This window comes from Colius striatus, chromosome 1, assembly GCF_028858725.1.
Source record: "Colius striatus isolate bColStr4 chromosome 1, bColStr4.1.hap1, whole genome shotgun sequence".
Lineage (NCBI taxonomy): Eukaryota > Metazoa > Chordata > Aves > Coliiformes > Coliidae > Colius > Colius striatus.
The window spans coordinates 54,680,475-54,705,382 of record NC_084759.1 but is presented as its reverse complement, the minus strand read 5'-3'; positions in this window follow the sequence as shown (position 1 = coordinate 54,705,382).

Below are 24,908 nucleotides of genomic sequence, written 5' to 3'. Positions count from 1 at the left end.
GTCTATACATAAATACCTAATCCTGATTTTGATCACTATTAAAATTACGTTCAGATCTTGCCAGACAAGCTAGCTTTTTTCAAACTTTGGAAGCCACAGCAAGATTGTCATGGTTTAGGCCCATCTAGGAACAAAGGACCATGATCAGCCATAAGTACCAAGGGCCTTTGGAAACCCCTAAGGACAGAGAGGGGCTTACTTGTGGCTTGTAGTCCCAGGCAAAACAGACAAGACTACTCAACTTGGGGAAGAAAACAAACAATTTAATCCACTAACAACCAAAGCATAACAGAAACACCCAACCAAAAATAATACAAAGTAGGGTGAATGATGACATCAGTCCATTTAAGATCCACCCCTCCTCTCTTCTAGGGCTCAGGTACCTGATGTTTTTACCTCCTCCACCCCTGAACAATACGGGGCAGGGAATGGGGGTTTCAGTCAGTCTTCTTCTGATGGCTCCTGTCACTTCCCTCATCTCAGGCAAGTGGACTCCTCACTGGTCCTCCCTGTGTCAGTGCAGGGTCCATCACAGTCTGGGCAGCCCCGCACGGGACTCTCCAATGTGCATTCATCCCAAGGGCTGCAGCTCCTCTCTGCCTCCTCTGGGTCAGAGTCTAAAGCACTCATTTCCTCTGGCACAGGGTCTACAAAACTCACTCCCTCTGGCACAGGGTCCTCTCAGAGCTGCTAGCAATTGTTAGTCCTGCCTTTGCCCTCCATGGTTGCAGGGGCACAGCGTTCTTGCCATGGGCTGCAGGAAGGTCTCTGGTTCAGTGCTCCTCCTTCCTTCCTCTTTCTCCGACTGTGGGGTCCACGTGGCAACCTCCATCTTGCCCTTCCCTTCCACCTCCTCCTATGCACTACAAATTTCTGTTCTTGGATAGTGATAGCAGAGGAGACAAATTGGTCCAGCATGGCTGGAGGTGGATCCAAACACAGAGCCAGGGAAAGCTTCAGGAACTGTTTCTGGGGGATAGCACTGCAGCCCCCTCCCCCTGTTGCCAAGCACATATGGCTCCACACAAACCCATCACAAAGACAAACAGTAATAAGCACAGTAGGTGATGCTGGAAATTAATTAATCATTCTGTTGAAGATGGAGATGCCCTGGGGGCCATGAGCTCCCTCTCACATGTTTTCTTTGGTTCTGCAGTGCTAACAGTGTAAGATACTCTTTATTAAATGAAAAGGAAGTTTGAACTGACTGAAAAAGTCTCATTTCTTACCACCACACCTCTCTGGGGAAATATCTTTTCTACCACAAAATCTAAACAATACTTGAAGATAACTACACAAGTCTCTAAGAGAGAATTCAAATTGATACGAATTTTGTGGATTATCAACTTCAGTTATGAGCATTCCTCATTTACCAGGAAAACAGTGATCTCAACCTTGTACAGAATAATATTTCCTTTCTAGGTCTTTCCTCAATCAGAATTTCTCTGTACAAACACAGAGTACCTCTGTGACAACCAGAAGAGATGTCATTCACAGAAACAATCATTTGGCATCCAAAACCTGCTGTTTTATGAATACATATGGACCATTTTCATATTGCTCATTATAGATGTCCGAATTAATCATCTTGGCAATCAACAACAATATGGAAGCTCAAGAGACCAGTGAGTGATTCAGGTAGAAAAGCATCCAGGGCTACCAAGGTTGATTCCTCAGGTGGCCAATAAGGACAAATAGTTTAGATATTTGTTGAACATTTGAAGTTGTCAATTCATCTAAGTTCATCATTGTTTTTGCTGCCACATAAGCATGATCCAGGGCCTACTAGCCGTGGGTGGTGTATACCTCTCCTCCACCTTCTTGAACTTTTCATAACAGCAGACATCAGCGGTGAAGATCATTATTGAACTTTGACTGCCTACTGGTTAGATATCTAATCAAGGATAACCATCTAATCAGTGGAGGAGACAGGCACATTCAAAGACCAGATCTTCTCACTTATCACAGGCCTTTTTAGTACCTGTCTTACCTGAGATGAATACAATTCCAGACACATCCATCTCTGTATGTCTCCAGAAACTACGAGGAGAGACAACTAGTTTAGTCCACATATTTTCCTTAGACAGATAAAGTTACTTTTTAAAGACTTCACTCTTGTTATATTAACAACAATTCTAGCAAGCCATATTATTTACTCAGACAGTTGGTAGATACATTTGTTCTCATGCCAGGATTAAATTGCTATAATATCAATACACCAGAACCGGCTTCTGTAGTATCTGCTTCTAGAGAACCTTTCTGTTCACTATTTGATTATTGATTGGTGGATGTTCACAGGGGGCCACTGAAGTCAATGAAAAGTCAAATCAGCAAGCTTGTAACAAGTCTTGCACAACTCTGCCTTACATTGTCTATGTACAGTAAGACTTCAGTCATAAATATAGTCTCAATTTTACTGTATCCTAATTGTAGTGCCAGTGAATGCAGAAGATGGTATTTAGGTGATCAAAAAGATGCTTATGTCTAGTCTTACTTCTACAAGCCTCCTATTTAGGGTGAGTTCTATAAAATGGTATGTTCTGTAATATACATATTGCTTTCAGTACATGCTCTTTGCATACAGCGTGAAATCTAGACTTCCAGAGGGTGGTAGTCCCATGCAGATTAGCAAGCTCCACTGCCTTTGCTGCAGTTTGCAAGACAACTTCAGGGATAAGTGATTTTTCTTAAATTTTAGTTATTACTGTTTCAAATTTCCTACGCTGTAAGTATCCATTTTGCCTCTGTCTTGCTGCTTTCACTTTTCTGGTTGTCTAGAGTTCTCTTTTGAGGAAATCTCTTAATATCTTCTTTTTACATCTACTGCATTCTGCCATTGGAGTTCTGCTCTTCAGCCTTCCTTGAAGCACAGCCAGCCTCTGCCATGTTTGGTATCTTACTTATTATCCCATTTCCCTCTCCTGCTTTTGCCCTTACTTACCCTACTCTCTCTTTGCTCAAAGCACAGCATCCTCCTAAAACAAGAAGTCAGTCCAGTAATAGAACTAAAATCTAAAAATAAGTGTCTAGTTGAAATTAGGATCAACTGACCACCTCTCTCCATCACTTTCTCTATATCTAGGCTATTTTCCTCTGAGCACAAAAAATCTGTATCCTTATGGAACAATATGGTCTGTGCATCTTTCTCAGGAGGTCCCTGACTTCAATCCCACAACAATAGTTGCTGTACTCACACAACAGGCAGCATAACGCCCATGTACCTTGCTGATGCAGTAAAGAAAAAAACCCATGATTTTCCACACTGCTTATTTTTGTTGCCTGACTTAATCAGATATATCTCAGAAGTAACTAGGGCTCCTAGCACTCGCTGAGATGGGATGCTCCTTCTACCCAATAGAGCTGTTCAAACATTGGGAATGCACCTCTTATGCATTTCTCATGTAAGGAAATAAAGCACAAAGCACTTGAAATCCAGTTCTGGTAAATATTTAATGATTTGATTGAGAGTACAGGAAAACAACAGGAATATTGAGCTTCTTTATCAGGTCATAGCCATGTCTGTCTGTGCCCCTCCTGAGAATAAGCACTTCCCAGGGCTGCCCTGGGATGGCATGAGCCCTGGTTGGCCATTTTACAGCCAGGGATGCAGAAGACATAGAGGTAGACAAGGAAGCAGGACAATGTCAGCAGCAAGCTGCCTCCTCATCAGCCTTCTCTATCTGCCCCAGTGATGGCTGGAAGGGGCAGGCCCTCAGCTGATTTTGCCTTGGGCCTTTTGGTCATTCTTTTTGAGTTTGTCCCACTCCTGGATGAGTGCTCCAGTTTCTAGACCCCTGTGCATGAGGTGAGAAATGTTCTGACACGGTCCAAGCTAGATCAGAATGTTTCCAGCCTTTTGTCATTTTCCAGGAATTTAGGCAAATACCTTCCCAAAAACTAGAATCTAGATAGCTTTAGGAAAAATATAGGTATCCATCTCCCAAAAAAACAGGATAACTATTCACAGACAATTAATAATAAGGACCAGAAGTATTTTTTAAATTTGTGCAGAGGTATCTGGAGAGCTGAGATAAATAAGTGTCAAGCAGTCCTGAAAAGTAAAGGGACAGGGTTGTTGCCTCACTCTAGGATAGATTTTAATCATTGCTAGTGTGCATTGTTTCCTCCAAGGTAAAAAATGTCAGGAGAGAATTTTATTCATGTGTGCCACTCACATCAAACATTAACATATCTACATTTTCAGACACAGGGCATATCCTGAAACCTTGTCTACTTGCTGATTGCTGTGACTTTTGTGAAACGTGGTGGACTCTGGTACTGCGGTGGAGATAGGCTTTTTGGAGAAAGAAGGGTGAGGCTGCTGAGACAGAAAACATCATTTTCCCAAAAGCTCTTTGCTGCAGCCCCAATGTGCTGCACTTTTGCAGCACACCACAAAGGTTTCCTTAACCCTAGCATATTGATGTGAAAAAACTCTCTTGAATAGCAGGAAAAATGTGATTACTTTGCAATGTCAGGACATTAAACTGTGGAATGCCTCAATTTATTTAAACCTGCATACACCGACAGAAAGCACACCTAACCTCAGATGTTGCAGAAAGATGACCTGCAAGCTAGTAACAGCATATTTAAAAGCAAACTTTTCCTTTCCAGGCAAGTTGTTTGTTTGTATGTTAGTTGCTCTTGTTTCTAAGTTGGGAAAAAGGCTAATCTTCTCTAATAAAACCCCATTAGCACTGTGAGATATACAACAGCGTGGCACCCTGGCTCTGCTACAACAAGACACCAAATGAAGCCATGATGGAATTAAGTTTTTCCATATAGAGAGAAACACACACACTTTGTTCACTGTCCTACGCCCAAAATCCACATGGGGAGAGGAGGCACTTCTCACCATGTGGAAACTGTTAAGAGGATGTGAAAACAAATGTTTTTAATTGAAATTGTCATTGCTGAGCCAGACTGCTGTCTGGGGTATCTTGCTGAAAAGTGACAGCAGCAGCAGGGAAACAATGTAAGAGATTGTAAAACCGGTTTTCATTCTGCACTAATTCAGGGACCACATATGGGATGCTATCATGTTGTTTATTTTAAGACCTAACACTAAGGGTGGAAAGCCTCTTGGTGATGTGAGGCTGAGACTTGAGGAGGAAACACAATGCAGGACAGATGATGGAGATCTGTGCCCCTCAACCACTGACCTGCTATGTAGCCCTGTGACACACAGCTTCTTCCTTGCCTGTGTCTACTCTCAAGCTCTGCAATTATTTTGTCTCTTGACAGCACCATTTCACTGGGGGCAGAGGCAGTCCTTGTAGTCCATTCTTAAGTACCAATGCAGTAACACTGTGAATAATAACAAATAATTTGCATCAGTACATTGGCTGTGGAAGGTCTCTCTTCCCTCCAACCCATCTCTCTAAATCCACAGCAAGAGAGTCAGAGACTTTTCAATCCCAGAACAATTCTTTATAAAGATTAATATTTCTTCAATTGTTTTAGGAAAATTCTTTTATATATCTGCCTTTTTCACTCAGTGAAATCTTGAAAGTTTGACTGAGCCGTGTTCGTGCAGGCCCAGGCGCTGTGCACGTGTCATCACCTAGCACACACATCAGCAACGTGTGGCTCCAGTGGGTCAGTGGCCAGGCACAACATCAAGCTGACCTCTGGATCTCACCCAGAGAAGACAAAACTGTGGCACATCAGCCCTACTTCTGTTTCTCAATGGAATATTTATAGCCAAATCATGTTCTCTAAGAACAGGTATCTACAGCTGATCCTGGTATCTGGATGTCGAGCACAAAGCTGAGAGCTGATGTGTGTTGTGCCTGCTCTTCAACACTTCCCTTTCCAGCTTCTGCTTCAGGCTTTCAAACACCCGTGAAGAGCAATGTCATCTAGTCATCTTCTGGTTTTGCATAAATTTACCCAGCAAAGGATGAAGGGGGGTGAATCCCAGCACAAGAATAATTTTGATTTTCCACTTCTGTGAATGAGACAGAAAGGGAAGCAGGGGAAAGCAACTTTTGCTGATCTTTCTGAACTCAGAAGACAGAGTATTGTCAATTCTGTCAAAATGGTCTCAGTTACATGAATAAAACTGGTAATATATTCAGGCAGGCTGAAAAACTTCTATGCTAGTTCACAGCATGAACAAACTACAAGCAAGCCTTTTCTCTTTCAGACAAAGCAGAGTCAAAAATCAAAGAATTAGTGCAATTTTATATTCCAATTCAGAGAATTATATAACGCTCACACTACCATTGAATCCATAAATAGCACTTACTCTCACCTCCCTGGTTCTTGAAATATTAAACCCTTTTTGATAGCATCCTTTAGATTCCCAGTTTAAACGCCACATGAGCAAATCAAGTTTGTATATGTGTGTAATGAGTGTTCACATGAGGCACCTCTTCCTTCTGTGTATATGTGCCTTTGATATGGAAATGGGAATGCTTTGGCAAAGTAGCATTCTGGAGACCATTCTGGGCTCAGGCACCTATGGCAAGGAGCTGACTGCTGCATCTTCCTCCTGGAATGGGGAAGCACATTTCAATGCCCTGCTCAGGGTGTGTAGTCAGGGTATACTTCTGCAAGTTGCAACCAAAATCTGAGTAAACACCACCTCTCCTGTCACCGTGCCTGGTTTCTACAGGAAGGGAAGCTATCTCCCTGAAAACAGAAAGAGTTGCACATAGCTTTCTCATTGTGAGTGACTGGGGAAGCAGGGCATGATGCAGCTCAACCACGTACAGCTGTTTAAGCATCAGTTTGTTCAGTATTGCCCTCCCCCTCCCCAAGAGATTAGGCATGATCCTCCAAGCAGTTTCTTCTATCTTTGCCCCTCGAGTTACATTTTAAGCACATATCCTCCTGCCTTCTGAGGATGCTTCCAATTTTAATTCAAATACCATCTCCCTTTGGCACAGATTCGTGTCTCCACACTTTTGTGATGGAAAATTATGAGCTGAAATAAATAATCATGAGTCCACAGTAGCAGAAAGAATGATGTCCCCTAAAGGAAGGAATCCTCAGTGATTTCAGTTGTCTGCATAATTAATTTTTTCAGGTCCCTTATTTGGAGTCTCTGTCACACTTTGCAAATCCACACCAGGGCATTGCAGCTATCGCTTTAGGGCACAAGCCATTTATATTCTCCAGTCCCATTTTGGAAACCTCAGTCCCACTGAGTAGATATTATAAATTCAAGGGATCTCACTGATACCGAAATGACTAACCGTGTGAGCGCAACTCACAGCAGCAGTAAGCCATGTGACCTACGAGATAAAGTAATATGGCTTTGCAGATGCATTGCAAAGTAATGTAAAGGCTGCGTATTGCTTTGCAGAAGGAATAGCTTGCGTTGCCAGAGACCCTTGCCTTACAGCTGGCTGAGGTGTGGGGTTGTTTTGGTATGGTTTTTTTCCTGGAAGATTTGCATGGTTCAAACAGAAAATATTAACTTACTGGGGAATGGTAAACAAGAGTCTGAGTGCAGGAAGGCAGAATGAGTAATTATAAAAGACATAAATGTCAAGTAAAGATGATGATGACGTAGTTTGTCTCACTCCTTCAGTTCATGTACATATTATCATTACTATGAATCTCACTGTAAAACTCAGTGCCATACATAAAATGTTAAGCATGCCATGAAAACAGTAGGGTTTGTCTACACTGCTAAAAAGTCAATGAAATTCAGACTCATATCTAAAGACACCTTTCAGCTTTTCTCCCTACTTCCACAAGTGTCTGTAGTATCTTAATTATTCACATATTCACATTATGCTATTCCCTACTCTCTAACTGCGAATGCAGAGTTCATAGGCTGACAAGTTTGTCATTACTTATATCGACTTCAGAAACAGCCCTGATTAATTTGAACTGTACTTTCTATGACCTAAATGACTTTGTTCTTGACTTCATATATATATATATAAAGTATATCATTTTTGCCATGACTGTCGCATGATGTCTCTCATCTTTTTCCATAGCATCTGTTCTACATAAAGCATGAAGAAATTGGTTTTGGTTTGTTTTTGTTTGACTTGTTTTGCATTGTTGCTTTCATTTTTTTTAAAATCAGAACATGAAATGTTCATTTTGGCCAGGGCAGTAAGTTCTCTCACTGCCCTTCCTCTGAAATCAGCCTTATTAATCTAGAATCTACTCTGAATTTAATTTTAGTTTCCCTAAAGCTGCTGCTATACCATGCCTCCTTTTAGACTGACCTCAGTGATCACAGCTGACATTTCTTATGCATTATCCTCTACTAGAGCTCAGATTTATTTAAACAATGGGAAAGAAATCACTGCCTCTACCTTTCTTCCCTTGAGACGACATTCTGCTCCATAATTGCAAATAATCCCCCTAAGATGGTAGATGTGATTGGGATAGCAACTAAACTGTCTGAGGGAAGATAACCTGGGTTGATTTAAAAAAATAATAGTTTAATAGATTTTAAGGCCACAGAGGCTGCTGTGATTATATGGGTTAAATTCCCACAAAACAGTAGGCTAATTCCTGGCGGAGTTAAATAATATATTTCTGAAGCCAAATCAGTTTTGAATTAAAGATGCATCCCTTGGCAAATCACTCCAGTGATTAATTACTGCTGCTATTTAAAACTACGAACCCCCCTTGAAATGTAAATCTTCAGCTGGTAGTCTGAGCACATACACCAGCTCTTGCTTCTTCCACAGGGTTAATAACTTCTCTAGTGTCAGATACTCCCACCCTTTCTAGGAGTGCTCAAAGGTTGCTCTCAGCTCCACTTAGGATCTTCTTTTCTTTTTCTTTTTTTTCTTCTTTTTTGACAGGCTAAAGGGGCTACTTCCACAAGACCTTTGAGGCAGAGTGCTCTTTCTATACTTACAGTTCTCATTGTTGCTTTCTAAAACCCCTTAGATTTTTTAGATCATCCTTCCTAAAATCTCTCCAGTTTTCATCAAATTTTCTTTTTTTTTTCTTTCACCACTTTTAAGCCCTTTTAAGTCATCCTGCTTGGTGTTGTACAGCAGGGGCAAGACAACCTCTTGCTCCTGCCTGACACCCAACTGTTCAAACAGGCTTCCTAGGGAAAGTGTGGAGTCTCCTTCCTTGGAAGTCTTCAAGACCCATTCGGACATGTTCCTGTGCGACCTGATCTAGGTTGACCTGCATCTGCAGGGGGGTTGGCCTAGATGATCTCTAAAGATCCCTTCCAACTCCTACCATTCTGTGATTCCATTCTGTGATTCTATGTTTACACCTTCTTGGCTGTCATCCATGCTCTCAGCCAGCACATCTCAGTGGGTGCTCATGTTCTGTTTGTTAACCAATGAGACAGGCCAAAAATATTTGAACTGTAACTACTCTTCAATAGAAAATTTTAAGACTACTCTTCCTGCTTTCTGCCATACTCCAACACACACACATACGTAAATACCCAGAACATGAAATGCTTCAATTAAGACTTGCTGCTGTAACATTTGTTGGGTATACCAGCTTGCTTTTTCCGTCCTCTCGTGAGCAAGCGAGGCTTCTCAGTTCAGGTGAAGAGCTGAGGAGAGGAGATAAAAGCCATGACAGGAACCAGAATGGTGAGGAAAAGAGCCTTTTCCCAGCAGGGTAACAATGCTGTGTTTCTCCTGGCAAGCTCACATCCTGGTACCAAGAGGAATGGCAACGGCATAATGTGGCACAGTCAGATCTGATTTGTACACCCAAATGGATGATGCTCTCCAGCCAGGTCTGAGTATTTGGCTTTTCCATTTTAAATCACAGCAGCTTGCATTATCCAGAGTCAGACACTCCCACTAAAAACTTTCCCAACTGATGAACAGATTACTACTGCACCTTTGATCCTCTTCAAAGTCCCAGTTTCCCAAAGCACAATCCCCTTCCTTTTTGGTCCATCAGACAGACACAACCCTTCTGAGATGTAACTACAGATTTGGAAATCAGTGTTTGAATCAGGCACACAAAACGATGGGCAGCTGACTCCTTCAGGCTAACCAAGCTCAGTCACCATACCACTGACCTCCGCAGATGCCTCTGCACTGGGAAGTGGTGCAGAGAGGCACCAAAACTCTCTCCCCAGCCGCCTCTTCAGGCTGTACCCTGAACCATTCTTATAGAGGATTATTGCACCTTGGATAACCTGAAGAGTTATACAATTAGCACTCTCTTGTCACAGTTTCATGTCCATACTTCAAAGACTCTTTACTTTGCTCTCTTGTAGCAGTTACTCCTCAGACAGAAATGCTGTCACAGGGACATTTGAAGGCTCCCAGTCTCAACTCTCTGCTCTGCAATCGCTTTCTCCCACTCCTATTTCCTTTACTTTGGCTGAGGTAACACTTTTGTCCCAGTATGCTCACTTTAAAATTGACTGTTTGTTCTTTGTTTTTCTCACTTTTTTTTTTCATATGTTTTCTTCACAACTCCTTGTGGTTTTGAGGATAAATATTTGTGTCGTTGTGTCCAGTATGGGTTACAAAAACAATAACCACATGACTGTTGGTTCATGTCAAGCCATCCACATTGCACTGTTTCAGTATGCATACATTGTGTAAACTGGAAAAAATCTCTTCTCACATGTATTATAAGCCATCACCTTTTTGATTCTCATGCTCTGCAACCTATGATATGGAAAGTTAGCTTGCAGAAGAAACTGAGAATAAATAGCAATTAGAGTTTCAGACAAAATTGCCCTGGTTTATTCTTCTTTTGGTAGAGTTTGTCAAAATTTGATCTCTTTGTCTTTGTTTGTTTTGGTTTGGTTTTTTGTTTATGTTTATAGTAGTTTTGCAATATAAGAGATAAACAGATGCATTAAAGAGATGTGTTAAATAGAGGAGATGTATCAAAAGAAAAAAAATAAAGAAACAATAACAGAAAGCCAGGAGGCAATTATTTCTGCCTCTGACAATTACATATCCATCTATGTGCCATCTTGCCTTGTAAGTCAATATGGCCCTCATTCAGCAAATTCCCAACTACACAACTATAAGACTGCAAATGATCTCATTGTCTTTGCTTAGATATATGTTCAAGTTTGACAGAATCAAGAACTTTTAACAGACATCCACAAGTTTTATTAAATGCAAAATTGAGGAAAACAAGGTATCTGGCTCTCTGAATAATCTGAAAATCAGGCAGTAGTAACAAAATTTGTGAGATCTGGTGTGGTGATCAATGAGGAAAAAAACAACTTTTTCTTCCCAAACACTCTTCTCCCTTCCTGATCCAGATTTTGCTAGCTTGGATACCTATAAACCCAGGTTCATACTGTTCTGATTTGGTTTTCAAAAGCTGCATCAAAGGGGGTTGCAAAATCAAAACTATAGTCTGTATAGTCTGGCTGTTGCAGTATGTCTAAGACTGAAAAAAAGCTGGTAGAAATAAGCTTGGTCTCTGCAACTTAGATGCCTTTGGTCCCCATCACCTGTTACTAACTTTCACTTGTAGCCTGTCTCAGGTTTCCCCACACTTTTCATAATAATATCTCATAAAGTTTGAGTTCAGTAGAGGACTTGACACATTTGCTTGTTGTCCCTCCTGTCTTCACTTCTTTGATAAAATGGAAAATGTCCCAGAACTACATCCAGCTCCATTTCCAAGAAGGAGAGGAAAATGTGGTGCATGGACATTGAATGTGGAAAAGGACAGGAAAATGCAGATCTTTGCTGAAGATGAGCTGTTTTTTTAAAAGATAGTTGAATTTTCTTGTGTTACGGCTCTGGTCGTTAATATGTTACCAGGAAGAAGGAGGGTCTAAAATAATTGTAATGGTTTGACATGGAGCCATTTCTGGTAATGGGGAAGGGGCTATAAAGATAGCTTCTGTAAGAAGTTGCTTGAAACTCTCCCCAGCTCAGACCAACTTCTGGGGCTGAGCCAATAAGGCCTCCATGATCACTTTTTAAGAAGAAGAAGCTGGAAGAGGAAGGTTCTTCCTGTTCCTTCTTGTTCTGCTCTTCCTTCTTTTCTAGCTGGTGGTGGTGCAAAGAGTTGAAAGAGAGAGAAGCAACCATGTGGACTCCAAGGTCAGGGAGGGAAGAGAGGAGGAGGCTTTCCACCATCCTATGGAGGGTGGGGGTGGATGGGGGTCACTGAGCAAGAGACTGTCATGGTGCTTCATTGCTGGCTGGGCAAAACCATGACATTAATAAAGCAAGAACTCTGAAAACAAAGCACCAAATTTCATACTGCTTTATACTCCTGTTTGTCTGACCTGATTTGACACTAGCTGGGGAGCCAGCTCAGAAAGTTTCATTCCATCACTTAAAGCTGGAACAATGGGCTGACTGTGGCATTATGAAAAACCTCTAATTTCATAATTAAAGTTCAAGGGTGGCTAAAATAAAGATAATTGAATCAATCAGCAGTTGCTAATGGACACCAGCAGGTCTTCCATTTCAGTGAAACTACAACTACATAAAGATTAATTGAGTTGTATGGCAGAGGGTTACAACTGTGTAATTACTGGAAATATCACCTGGCAATGGTGAAAGCAGTAAGAGCTGGATGTTCTTCTGTGCCCATAACTTGGCACAGCTGGAGAGGGGAGAGGAAGGTGATAGCCTGCTGAGCGGCATCAGTAATCTCAGGATAGATCCCCCAGGGTACTGGGGTTGCTTATGTTCATGCAATAGATTGAGTTCCTCTTCAACTGAGTCAGTGATGTCCAGGCAGACATTCAGCATCATTTGCAAGGGCTAGACAAACAGCTCTTTGGATCTCTCAGACCCTATTGACCATGATTTAGTTCCTTACACTTAGGCATTCGGTATCCTTTTGAGGTAATATGGGATGTTGTGTTAGTCAGCAGATTCTCAAGAAGCAATAAATTGAATGACACACCTGGTAACTGCAGAGACGTGTCTTGGATAGTCCATGGCATCTCAGAAAGCATTCATCTCCTACACATAGGCAGCTAACCTCCTCCTAGACCTCCATTGACTATAGCAGGAGCTTGTACCCACAGATAACATATAGAGACTGACAGACACATGAATTTGAGTGTCTATCACTGACATGAATCCTATGCCTACTGGACCAGTAACCTTCAAGTATCATGCCCAAACACACCCCCAGTAAAAGATTGGTGCTCACTGGCTTTTTCTCACTTTTGCTAGGGGTCTTTAGATTCAGCATACACATGAAATTGCCTGTAGCTCATTTCACTTCTTTTTTTTTTTTTTCTTTTTGTCCTCTAGTCCCCATGCTCCATCAATTATTTCACTCTCTTTCCCTCTTCTTTTTCCACATCTTTTATCTGCTCCTCTCTGTACACAGAATGGCCGTCTTCCTTCAGTCTCTGCATCCAGAATCCTGTCACAGTCTTTAGAAATTATCACGGCTGTCTGGTCTCTGCAGCATAGTGATTGTACCTCATCAAAGACCACTGGAGAGAATATCTACCACAGTTCTGACATCTTTGTTTTGCCAGCTGGATAGTATAGGTCTGACATTCCTCTGATTGAGGAACACATTCAACGTTAATTCAGGTTAAGAGCTGGTCAAATGCTCTTGTACTGAACAAGGTGCCATACAATATAGTAGCAGACAAGAACGATGGGATTCAGATATCCCTGTTCTCAGCATTAGCATCAGCTACCTCTAGGCATGATGGTTATGATGCCACTTGGAGATACTGAACTTTAATGTATTCACATGGCAGGATGCCATGTCACAAAGTTACCTGAGTAATCTTTGAGCCAGGTATTTTAGGTCTGCATCACTGTAATTCTCTTCTCAGGTAACTAGGCCTGTTGAGGAAAAAAATACACAGGCATATGTGTCCTAAAAGTTATATGCAAGTGCTGAATGACTTAGGACATGAGGAAATGGCCTTCGGTTGCTCCTGAGGAGGTTTAGACTGGACATTAGGAAGAATTTTTTCACCGAGAGGGTTATTAAGCATTGGAACGGGCTGCCCAGGGAGGTGATGGAAACACCATCCCTGGAGATATTTAAAAGCCATGTAGATGAGGTGCTCAGGGGTATGGTTTAGTTTAGTGATGGGCCTGGCAGTGTGAGGTTAGTGGTTGGACTTGATGATCTTAAAGGTCTTTTCCAACCAAAATGTTTCTACGATTCTATGGCTGATTCAGTTCCAGGAACTCCTGATTTCACCAGTTACAAAGCTGTTTAAGTCAATGTGTAGATTAAGAGATTGTATAATTTCCTGGTTCTTAAGTACATATCCCATCAGTACCCCAATTCCAGAAAGGTGGAGAGCCTCTTGACCTCCACAGAAAGGAAATCAATGGCTACGCATTGGAAAGGAAATACATAGCCAAGACAGCAGTGGGCCAAGTTGTTGGGTAAACCCAGCCAGTTATACAGATTCTAATTGTGTCTCCTAAACCTTCAGATTGTGCCTGATTTTTAATCTCTGAGATCAAAAAGCTCCTGCAGGCAGAGAGCTCACTGCTTTGTGTGCACAGTGCAGAGCAAGCTGTCAGTGCTGAGTAAATAATACATAACAAGTTTTATAACCAAGACTTAAAAGTATCTAACAGTTCTCTCATGGCAGCTGCATATCTGCTTATTGTGGAAAGTGACTGACATTTGAATGCATGCACCCAGGCAGACAGCTGGTCTGGGGAGCTGTGCCCGCCTTCCTGCCAGCTCCTGGTTCTAGCATTCAATCCACACCAGTGATGTTTGGTTCCAGCTCCAAGCAAATCACAACGGGGCTGTAGGCTTTCCTCTTCAGAGGGATTTCTAGGGGTTTAAGGAGAAGCTGTTTTTCTAGAGCTTTAACAGCTCTGAATACACCAAGGGTACTGTTGCACCATCATCCTTGGGAAAGCATCATCCCTTTGCCACGTTTGTCTGGCATGGCAAGAGGAAGCTTGCCTGTCCGTGAATCCATCTCTCTGGAACAGGAAAAAGTTATAAAAACAAATTACTATCTTCAAGTAAGGATCATATGTGCATTTTGAATCATTACTCATTTGTGGATCTCACTGGTATTATCTGTGCTGTTTTCATTAAAACTAGAGAAAGCAGACAAGGTCAAATAGTCCACCCATTTTTGTTTGTTTCTTCGGCTGATTGTGCTCAGTCTTGCATCTGCTCAAGCCTCTTGCAGCTCCTGTTCCTATTGGGAAGAAATTCCAGAGCCTCATTCTCCCTCTGCTTAGAAATGTATTAATTTGCAGATGATGCATTTTACTAGCCTGTTTATACCACTTAGTTCTTTGTTCTCCACCTTGTTTCTGCCTTACAGAGTCCTGTTTCCCTAAGGCATTTCAAGGACACAATCAGTCTCTGTTTCACTTGACTAAACAAGCTGACCCCTACTTTGTTTTTCATCTCATCTTCAGCAAAATCATTTCCAACCAAAATGGGCTCTGCCCCCTGGGAATTTGTATTTGGGAAGAAAAGCTATCTTTGCAGCAAAAGTCCAAGCCACAGAGTGACATTCGCATCTGCCTATCTATGGGAGGGGTGTTAATCCCCTGAAAATTTCATGAAAACGAATGGCTGCAAGAGTGCAGAAGAGCCAGAGTGCAGGCCCATCCCACATATTTATCAATATTTTTTTCTATCTCTTTCCTCTGTGGCACTATTCTCACTTTGACTCTTTCAACTCTTCACCTATCTAGAAGTGTCCCCTGCATTTGGGATAACTGTGAAGATGGCTCCATGTATCAGTCAATATTTCCATAGAGACCCAACTGGGTCTTTCTAGCTGAAACCCCAAGGGAACAGTCTTTATTCTTCTCCCAGTATAAAGGTTTATATGCCTGCCCTTTTCACAAGGCTATGAAATGAGCAGGTTTTCTCTTGCACCCTTTCCATCTGCACACAAATCAGTGGGAGCCCTTGCAGGCTTTAGCACATGATTAGCCTAGCACAGAGTACTAGTGCTGTAAGATAAACTCTTCTGCTGCAGGTTTTAACCTTGTATTTCAACATACAGAGAAAATATATCTCTGGATTTAACGTTCATCATAAGGACATGACAGCCAAAGCTTCCTTCTCCAAGAAAAACACAATTATGACTTATTTTAGAATGCTCTTTTTAATGGGTTGTCACAGATATGATCAAACCACAAGAGACTGTTAAAAATATATATCACTCCAGACACTTCAACCTACACCATGTTTTCAACAATTCATGTTCTGATTGGAAAGTTACCCTTGCAATGCTCTTTATTAGCTGCCCAAGTCTGAATGGCTTTATTTTACATTGCTACCTGTCAGTCTGTAGGTTTGTGTTTCACTTCTCTTGCAATTAAATCTTTCCTTTTTCTTGGATTTTTTGGGTTGTTATTTTTTTTTCTAAGCAGGTACAGCACAACTGCTAGTGGAAAAAAATAAGTCCACTTACTCATAGGTGATAAAAATCCACAGTAAAGCCACAGATGCAGCAGAGTGAGAATTACTGAAGCAGCAGGAACAGAAGATAAAAGAGGATTACATACGATGAAATGTAGTAATTGACTAGAAGTCACTGAAAAATACCAGATGGGTGTCACTATTCCACACAGTTCTAATATGCCTGTAGACTTTATAGAGCTTCACTTGAGCTTTGCTTTTAGTATTTTCCTGAGTGTAATTGAGGTTTATTGATACACTATTATGGGCCAGTTTATATATGACCATAAAAAAATACAGTTTGAGGCCCCTGTATAACGAGGAACACTGTACTATTCTGCTTAGCTGAAGACAGTCACATTAATGACTGCAATATGATAATTCCTGCTTTCTCCCTTAGACCTTTGCAGAGTATGAACTGTTTAAATGTCTCGCACAGCATTTAAATTGCAGGAGCATTTTCAGTGAGGGATTGCTGCATAAAAAGATCAGGCATGCAATTTCAGATACTGCCAAAAGAAGCTTATATGGGATTTTGATTCTGGTTTTGTGTATAAAGAAAACAAATCTACATACTATAATGACTTGCCAGAGATAGTTTGGAGATATGCTTAGCTATCAAGAAATTATTTTTGTGTTTATTTTAGCACTAAGAGCAGGGAAGAAGGGAAATATTTGAATTTTGCTTTTAAAAGGAAGTGAGGGGAAGCTAGCTCTTTCTGTCTTCTCAGTTAGAGGGTCACACTCATTTTCCAATATGGCTAGTGAGATGGTGCTTCAGTGGCCAGGAATTTTCTATTAGCAGGATTAGCTGGTACCTATCTGAAAAATGTCTGCCTTCCTGGCAAAGGATTAGAGCATCATGCAAAGGAAGAAAAGATGCCTCACCTGAGAGACCCACAGAGGCTTGATTTTCACAATGGACTGAAGCGTGGGTTTTTGTGTAGGTGAAACCAGCTCTTAAATCTGCACTTCCTGCAATCCTCCACCACAGGGTGGAATGCACCATTTTTTCCCTATCTCTCCAAATAAGCATTTGGGAGAGTGGAGTACCTAAACCAGGTATTTACACAGACCTGTCATCTGGACAGAGAGCGAGCTAAGCCAGCCAGGAGATAGATTCCAATATGGCACCTCTGAAATACCAAAACATGAGGAGGTTTCAGGTGATGGTCACAAACTGAGCCAGGAGCTCAGTCCAAGCTTAGGTCAGAGGAAATGCAAACCCTGCAAATACACAGATGTGTCATCTTGAGAGCAGTCATGAGGTGACAAAAGGAAACCAGCCCAGAGAGTATCTAGTGGTCATAGAATCATAGAACCTTTTGGTTGCAAAGGACTTTTAAGATCATTAACCTTACATTGCTAAACCCACCACTAAACTAAATCATATCCTTCAGCACCTCATCTAAATGACATTTAAATATCTCCAGGGACTCCACCATCTTCCTTGGCAGCCTGTGACAGTGTTTAAAAACCCTCTCAGTGAAAAAGTTTTTCCTAATTCCCAATCTAAACCTCCCCTGACACAACTTGAGCCCACTTCCTCTTGTCCTATCATTCATTACTGGAGAGAAGAGACCAATCCCCATTTTGCTACAACCCTCTTTCAGGTAGTTGTAGAGTGAGAAGGTCTTCCCTGAGCTTCTCCAGACTAAATAACTCCAGCTCCCTCAACCACTCCTCATAAGGCTTGTTCCTCAGACCCTTTACCAGCTCCATTGCCTATTTCTGGACATGCTTCAGCAGCTCAGTGTCTTTCTTGTAGTGAGGGGTCCTGGATGACTAGTCAGAGACAAGCCCCTTCCTCCATTCAAGATGGTCAGATGTGAGCCCTCTCCTGAGGGCTGTCTTGTCCATTGAGTCAGCTTTCCCAGGAACACTCTCTTTCTCATCTTCATCATCCATTTTCTCAATCTGATGTTGCATTTCCAGTTTCTCCATCTGTGGCCTTTTGTCCAAATCTCGGGAAATCTCAGGGTACCAGGACTCCATGCTGCCCAGTGCAGAGCAGTCACCCCACAGACAGCTAGGCAGCAGGGGCACAGGCAGGAGGTGACACCAGCAGGCTTGCCCAGGAGCCATGGACAGGTGTCTTTAGACATCTACTGGCCACAGTCTGGGGAGTAGCACTGCAGCATCATGATGAGCACTGGAACAGTCTTCCCAGGGAGGCTGTGGAGTCTCCTTCCTTGGAGGTCTTCAAGACCCGCCTGGATGCGCTCCTGTGTGACCTGATCTATGTGGACCTGCTTCTGCAGGGGAGTTGGACTAGATGATCTCTAAAGATCCCTTCCAACCCCTACCATGCTATGATTCTATGATTCTATGATCAGCACTACCAGACATGCCAGCAAACCCTGCCACAGCTACACATGCCAGTCTCCTGTCCATAATTAATTCCCCTAAGCCACCGAACCATTATCACTTGCTATCTCTCCCTTCCTCACACGGAGGCTTGCACACATGCTCTGCCTTCTCAGAGCTTCCATCCAAAAGAGCAAAAGAGAAGCACTTCCCACCCTCTTGCAACCTGCTTCAAATATTTCTTCTTAATGTATTTGTTTCAGGTATGCTTTGACAGCAAGACATTACGTTGGCCATTTTACTCACACAGGAAGTTAAGCACAATTGTTTCAGTTTAATTCACACTTAAGATGATTTTCTTTTGTCCTCTTCCACTCTATGAACCCTGGTAGAGAAGGTGGGAGCACCAAGCAGCATAGCCCTGCTCTGCTGTGTATGCTACATGTTCAATATCCTCACGTCCTTCTTTTCCTTTCCCTCTGCCAGGGCATCTGCACTTTGGATAATTACCACTCTGTTTGGTTTACCTTTTCCCTTTTCTACGCCTAAACAGCAGGGTCGCTTTGAAATAAATTAAAACCTGTGCCAATGGTTGACTTGACTACTCTGACGAGCTCCTAACACCCAACATGTCACTAACCAAACCAGGGAGCACCGTGGCTGTGGCCACTGACATTGAGTCACTAATTAAAATTTTGTGCTTACTGTAGAGAAAATGATGTGCCCTGTGTGATGTGTATTTTAATCATCTTACAGGGAAAAAAGGGAATCTTTTTGTTGTTTCTTCCCTTTTAAAACATCTTTGATGAGTGTCAGATTATAGCCAGAGTATGGTAATTCAGTACTTAGTCATTTTTAGGAATTAAATTGAGGGAGGCTGTCACACATGCTTGTCCTTAGATCTATTTGAATAAATGTTCTGGTTTAGCAAGGAGCAGCTTTTGGCTTAGTAACAGGGGGAGTGGGTTGCAGTGAAGACCCGGTAAAGAGTTTGCGGACCCTCCCCCGGCTCCTGGGTTCACACCCACCTCCGGCCCGGCTGGGCCAATCTGGCGCCTCTGCGATCACTATTTAGGGGACGGGAATTCGGAATGCGAGGCAGGAGGTGTAAGAGTGATACAAGATGGAGGCGACCACGCGGACTCTTCAGCCAGAGAAGGAGGAAGGAAGGAGGAGCAGTAGACTGGAGACCCTTCTGCAAGCCGTGGCGAGAATGCAAGCTGTGCCCCTGAAACCTGTGGAGATCCGTGGCAGGACTGAGAGCCACCAGCAGCTCCATGTGAGTGAGCCAGGACGGGCGAGGGACTGTGTGGGGAGACGGCCATGGCCCAGGCCGTGTTGGAGAGCCTGCACGCTGCAGAGCAGCCCCACACGAGAGGCAGAGAGGAGCTGCAGCCTTTGGAATGGGTGCACGTCGGAGCAGCCCGTGCAGGGCTGCCATGCGTGTGAGTTACCCCACGGACTTGCAGGGAGGACTGGTGTGGAGTTGGCCCGTCCTGAGGAGGGACGAACGGCAGAAGCTGTTGGGAGCAGACTGACTGAGACCTCCACTGCCTGCCCCCCCGAACCGTTCAGGGGGGGCAAGGTAAAAACCCCGGGATCAGGGCTCTGATCCCGGGAAGAGGGGAGGTGTGGCGGGAAGGTGTTCTTAAAAAGGCTGGTTGGACTCTTCATTGATGTATTACTCTGTGTTGTTTCGTTTTAGTTATGTTTTTGGTTTTTGTGGGTATGTTTTAGTCGATGTTGCATTAAATTACTTTCTGTTTTCTTCCCCAAACCGAGTAGCCTGGTCTGTTTTGTCCTGAGCCTTAAGCGGCAATTAAGCCCTCCCTGCCCTTGAGCAATTCTCAGCCTCTTCGGTACTCGAGGCTAATCGTGGTCTTTGTTCCCTGATGGGCCTAAACCACGACAATAAAGTACTACTTCTATAATATAAAATAATTATACTGTACTCAGATATATGTAATCTTCATTTCTGTAAATAGGATCTTTAGAGGAAAAATGCGTTGTTCTACCTGTGTCATTGTCCAGACTGTGCGTGTTGCCACTTAAACATAAGAAAAAACTATTTCACTGTGAGGGTGAGGGAGCCCTGGCACAGGCTGCCCAGAGGGGTTGTGGAGTCTCCTTCCTTGGAGGTCTTCAAGACCCACCTGGACATGTTCCTATGTGACCTGATCTAGGTGATCCTGCTTCTGCAGGGGGGTTGGACTAGATGATCTCTAAAGGTCCCTTCCAACCCCTGCCATTCTATGATTCTATGATTCTAAATACTCTTGATGGTACAAATGCATTACAGTACATGGACTTTGTTTTCACTGCAGATATTTGTGTAGATAGTATCATCAGAAGTGCCACGATACAAAATGGTAAAATGGAGTTTTTGAGTATGTATTTTCAAGTAACCATTTAAAAAATAATTTTAATAAATTTTGCTGAAAAGTATGCCTTTTTAAAAGTTCCTTCAACTGAAATGAAAAATACTGTCTCTGTTTGGAGATCTTACTGAACTTCTAGAAAACTGACTCAGGATGATTTTCTAAACAAATTGAATTTAAAAAAACATAAAGCCAGAGATCCATCTTAATAAATAAAGAAAAGTAGATATATTATTCAGATTCTGTTTTGTGAGATTTTTAAAGGAAAATTTCTTGGTGACAGTGAAACAACCTTGTAAAGTAGTTTGATGGTATAAGAGTATATATATCATAGCTTTAGAGGGGACACTTATACTTACAGGAGAACTGTGATGTAAATCACCTTTGCTATCTACAATTTTCACATTCAAAGGAATGTCAACAGCAAGTTTTCCCCTGAACAAACATTGACCTTGTCTTTTGGTCTCTAGCATTTACTTCATAAATACATGCAACTATTTTCTTAATGTTCTTCTAACACCAGTTTGTTGTTCAACAGAACACTTATTGCCGGCATATTTGAAAAAGCACCATTTGCATAGCTGGTAGCAAATTAAAAGCTGTCATGGGAACACATAACAGATTAAATGCATAGTTCAACATTCAAAGATAAAACTGTAAACACCAGCAAGCTGTCACCTTGACATTTCCTTGCATTCATCTAGAAGCCGATTTAAATATCTTTGGCTGTTTGCTTCAGTATAATGCCACTGCCTTTTTCCAGAAGGATATATTAAAAAAAACTTACAGAAAGTGTCGTGGTCTTTGCCCAGCTGGGAACAAAGAACCAGAAGCAGATGCCCACTCTCTCCTCCCACTCCTAGCAAGACAGGAAAGAGAAAAGTACTGAGGGAACAACCTAAGGAGAAGGCTCACTCACCACTTATGATCATGGGCAAAACTACTGGACTTGAGGTAGAAAATGAGTCAGACAGAATCACAGAATGGCAGGGGTTGCAAGGGACCTATAAAGATCATTCAGTCCAACTCCCCTGCTAAAGCAGGTCCACCTAGGTCAGGTCACACAGGAATGCATCCAGGTGAGCTTTGAAAACCTCCAGAGGAGGAGACTCCACACCCTCCCTGGGAAGCCTGTGCTAGGGCTCCCTCACTCTCACGGGAAAGTAGTTTTTCCTTAAGTGGAACTTTCTGTGTTCCAGAAACTACAGAAAAAAAGGGCTGCTCCATTCCCTTGACATCCACTCAGTAGAAACCCATGCAAAGTATTTGTAAGAACCCTAGCATAATAACAACTCAGGGATAATGGGCTGCACTGGAGCAACACGAATATGTCAGATGTTTACTGTCTTGTTATAGAGCATGGGAAATAAAAGTACTTTTAGTCACTTTCCTTGATTTTCATATATATGTGAGTGTCTATGTACTCATACACAACCCCACACTGTCTGATAAACCACGGAACAGACATTTGGCACCAGAGTTAATTATTCCCCAATGACAGTCTGGGACACACCAGGTATTTGCTCATTAGCATGCTATCCCACTGCCAAAGGACAGATGAGATAAAAACAGACACAAGAGAAGAGATAAAAGGAGGTGAATGAGGGAAAAGACCTTTTAACTGTCTGTCTCTCTTCTCTCTGAGGATCTCCCTTCCAAACTACCTTAAGTTGAGTAGGTGACATACAGGGCATAGTGCTGATAGAGATGCGGTACATCTGTCATGAGTGCAGTTATTTGGTACTTTTTACTTCCTCTTTGCCTTTCACAATGGTGATGAGAAGCCTGAGTATTTCAAGTACCCCCACAATTACAGCAGAGAGAATCTGCCTTGCTGCTAATAATAGAAATAATCCTTTTTCTGAGTTCTGCATTTTATTCAGAGTCATTTCTCTCTATTTTAATAACATCGCCTTTTCAGAAATGAATGTAATTAGCTTTTTCTTAGTTCAAGTAAAATAAGCAAAAGTGTTCTCCCGTTGATCAAAAAGAAGTCAGTGAAAAGAAGACTGATTACAATGCACACACAGTAACATCTAATCTAGTATTCCATTTTATGAAGGAGAAAAGAATCAGACATGAAGTTTATATTATAATCATATCAAATAAATACTTTCCTACTGTCTTGTGTGTAGTGCTGCGGCTGAATTGGGATGGCAGATCCAGTATTTATGAAGTCTGACAGAGCAGCACAGCTCAAGGGGGGTTGAAATATGCTGGCACAAATATGTCCTTTTTATTTTGTTTTGCTGCTTGGATCAGACAGATATTTATCACTCTGATTAGTAAGTATTTATGTCAGCACATTCGTAATGCTATAAAGCACTTCTCTTCCAACTTTCCTGGGTTCACAGCTTTGGCCATTTGTAGGGAAATTGGGGAAAGCCAGAAGGATACCTGTATTTCACAACAGACATGATTTCCAACAACAACTATAGGCAAAAAAAACCCCAACCTAGTAACCACCATTTAAATGTGTTTGGAGTTCATTTAAGGAAACTAAGGGACCTTTCTTTTGAGCTATAATCATAAATAGCTCGACGCATAGTAACACAATTTTGCCTACATCCCTCACTACAGGGATAATATAGGGGCTGCTTCTTTGTGGAACTTTCTCTAGGCAATTTTGGGTCTCTGTGTAGAAAAAGATAGCTTCAGAGCACTCATTGCTCACAGAAACATCCAGTCCCCATTCTGAGCACAATCAAATCTAATAAGTATCAGTAGAATGCTGCCTCTTGGGAGATATTTACAGTGAGATCCTCTAAAGGGTTTTGTTCTCTTGATATATGATGTCATAAACAACCCATTTGTAAAATGCATCATTAGAGCATCAGTCCTTGTAATTATATGCAGCAGATGTATGAGCAATGGCATAGTGACACTTCCCAGTTCAGGGCATACAAGTGGGCCACCTTTGCTTTTATATGCCCCTTATTTTACACCTTACTGCAATTTTGGCCTGCATGGTATTTCAGGACTGATCAAATGATGTTACTGGTATAGTTCTTCTGCTAAGAAACTTTATCCTTGGCCTACAATTTGACTAACAGCTTCATAGACCAGAGATGAACTGATTAATAGATTTTTTAATGTTGGCTGCAAAATGGTCTTTCACTCATGCAGAATAAGTAATGCCATGAGCATCAGATGTGACAAAGCCTCCCTTTCTTGCCATTTGTGTCCTCTGATATTATTTTTGTTTGCCAAATTACACAACAACTTTCCATTAACACCGTAAATGTATGCAATGTCTTCCCACAGAATACATTGGCAGTGATCCTTGGGCTGGCACATTCAGTGATGCTTGTGAGCCAGAGGGATCAGACATAAGCTAGGGGTGAATTTGCAAGTGTTCATACTCCCATATCTCATCTACCCAACTGCCTGTTTTCATAAAACTGGTAAAAACATAATTACTTTTGAGACCTCTGCCTCTCTGTCAAAACTGGCTGAAAACAGCTACTGAGTTCAAGAGTTATTAAGAGTGAGGAGAGAGACCCATAGGCTGAAGAAGGGATCATCCCAGGCTTGTTTCCATGGGAAATCAAGATACAAATACTCAGGAAAAACAAACAAACAAAAAAAAAAAGTGGGGTTTAGCACAGTCCATTGCCTACATGAGAAAAGCTGGGAGTGAGCCAGCCTTCCTCCAACGGGAAAAGCTGTCAAGGCTGATAAGGAAGGAAATGGCATAGGGAATGTGCCTAGGGCCGGCTGGGAGAAGGAGAACTGCTCAAGTTCCCAAAGGAGGATCACCTATATGCAGCTGAATTCTGCTATGCTGTCCAGACTAATAAAACCTTTCACAGCAGCTTCTGGTGAGGCAGAGAAGGATTCTAAAACCTTCTACTTCAACTCATCTGCCAACAGTAGAAGCCCTGGAATTCAGTAACATGCACTTCATCCCATAGGGGAAATGTGAAAGGGCTTCTGTGGCATCCC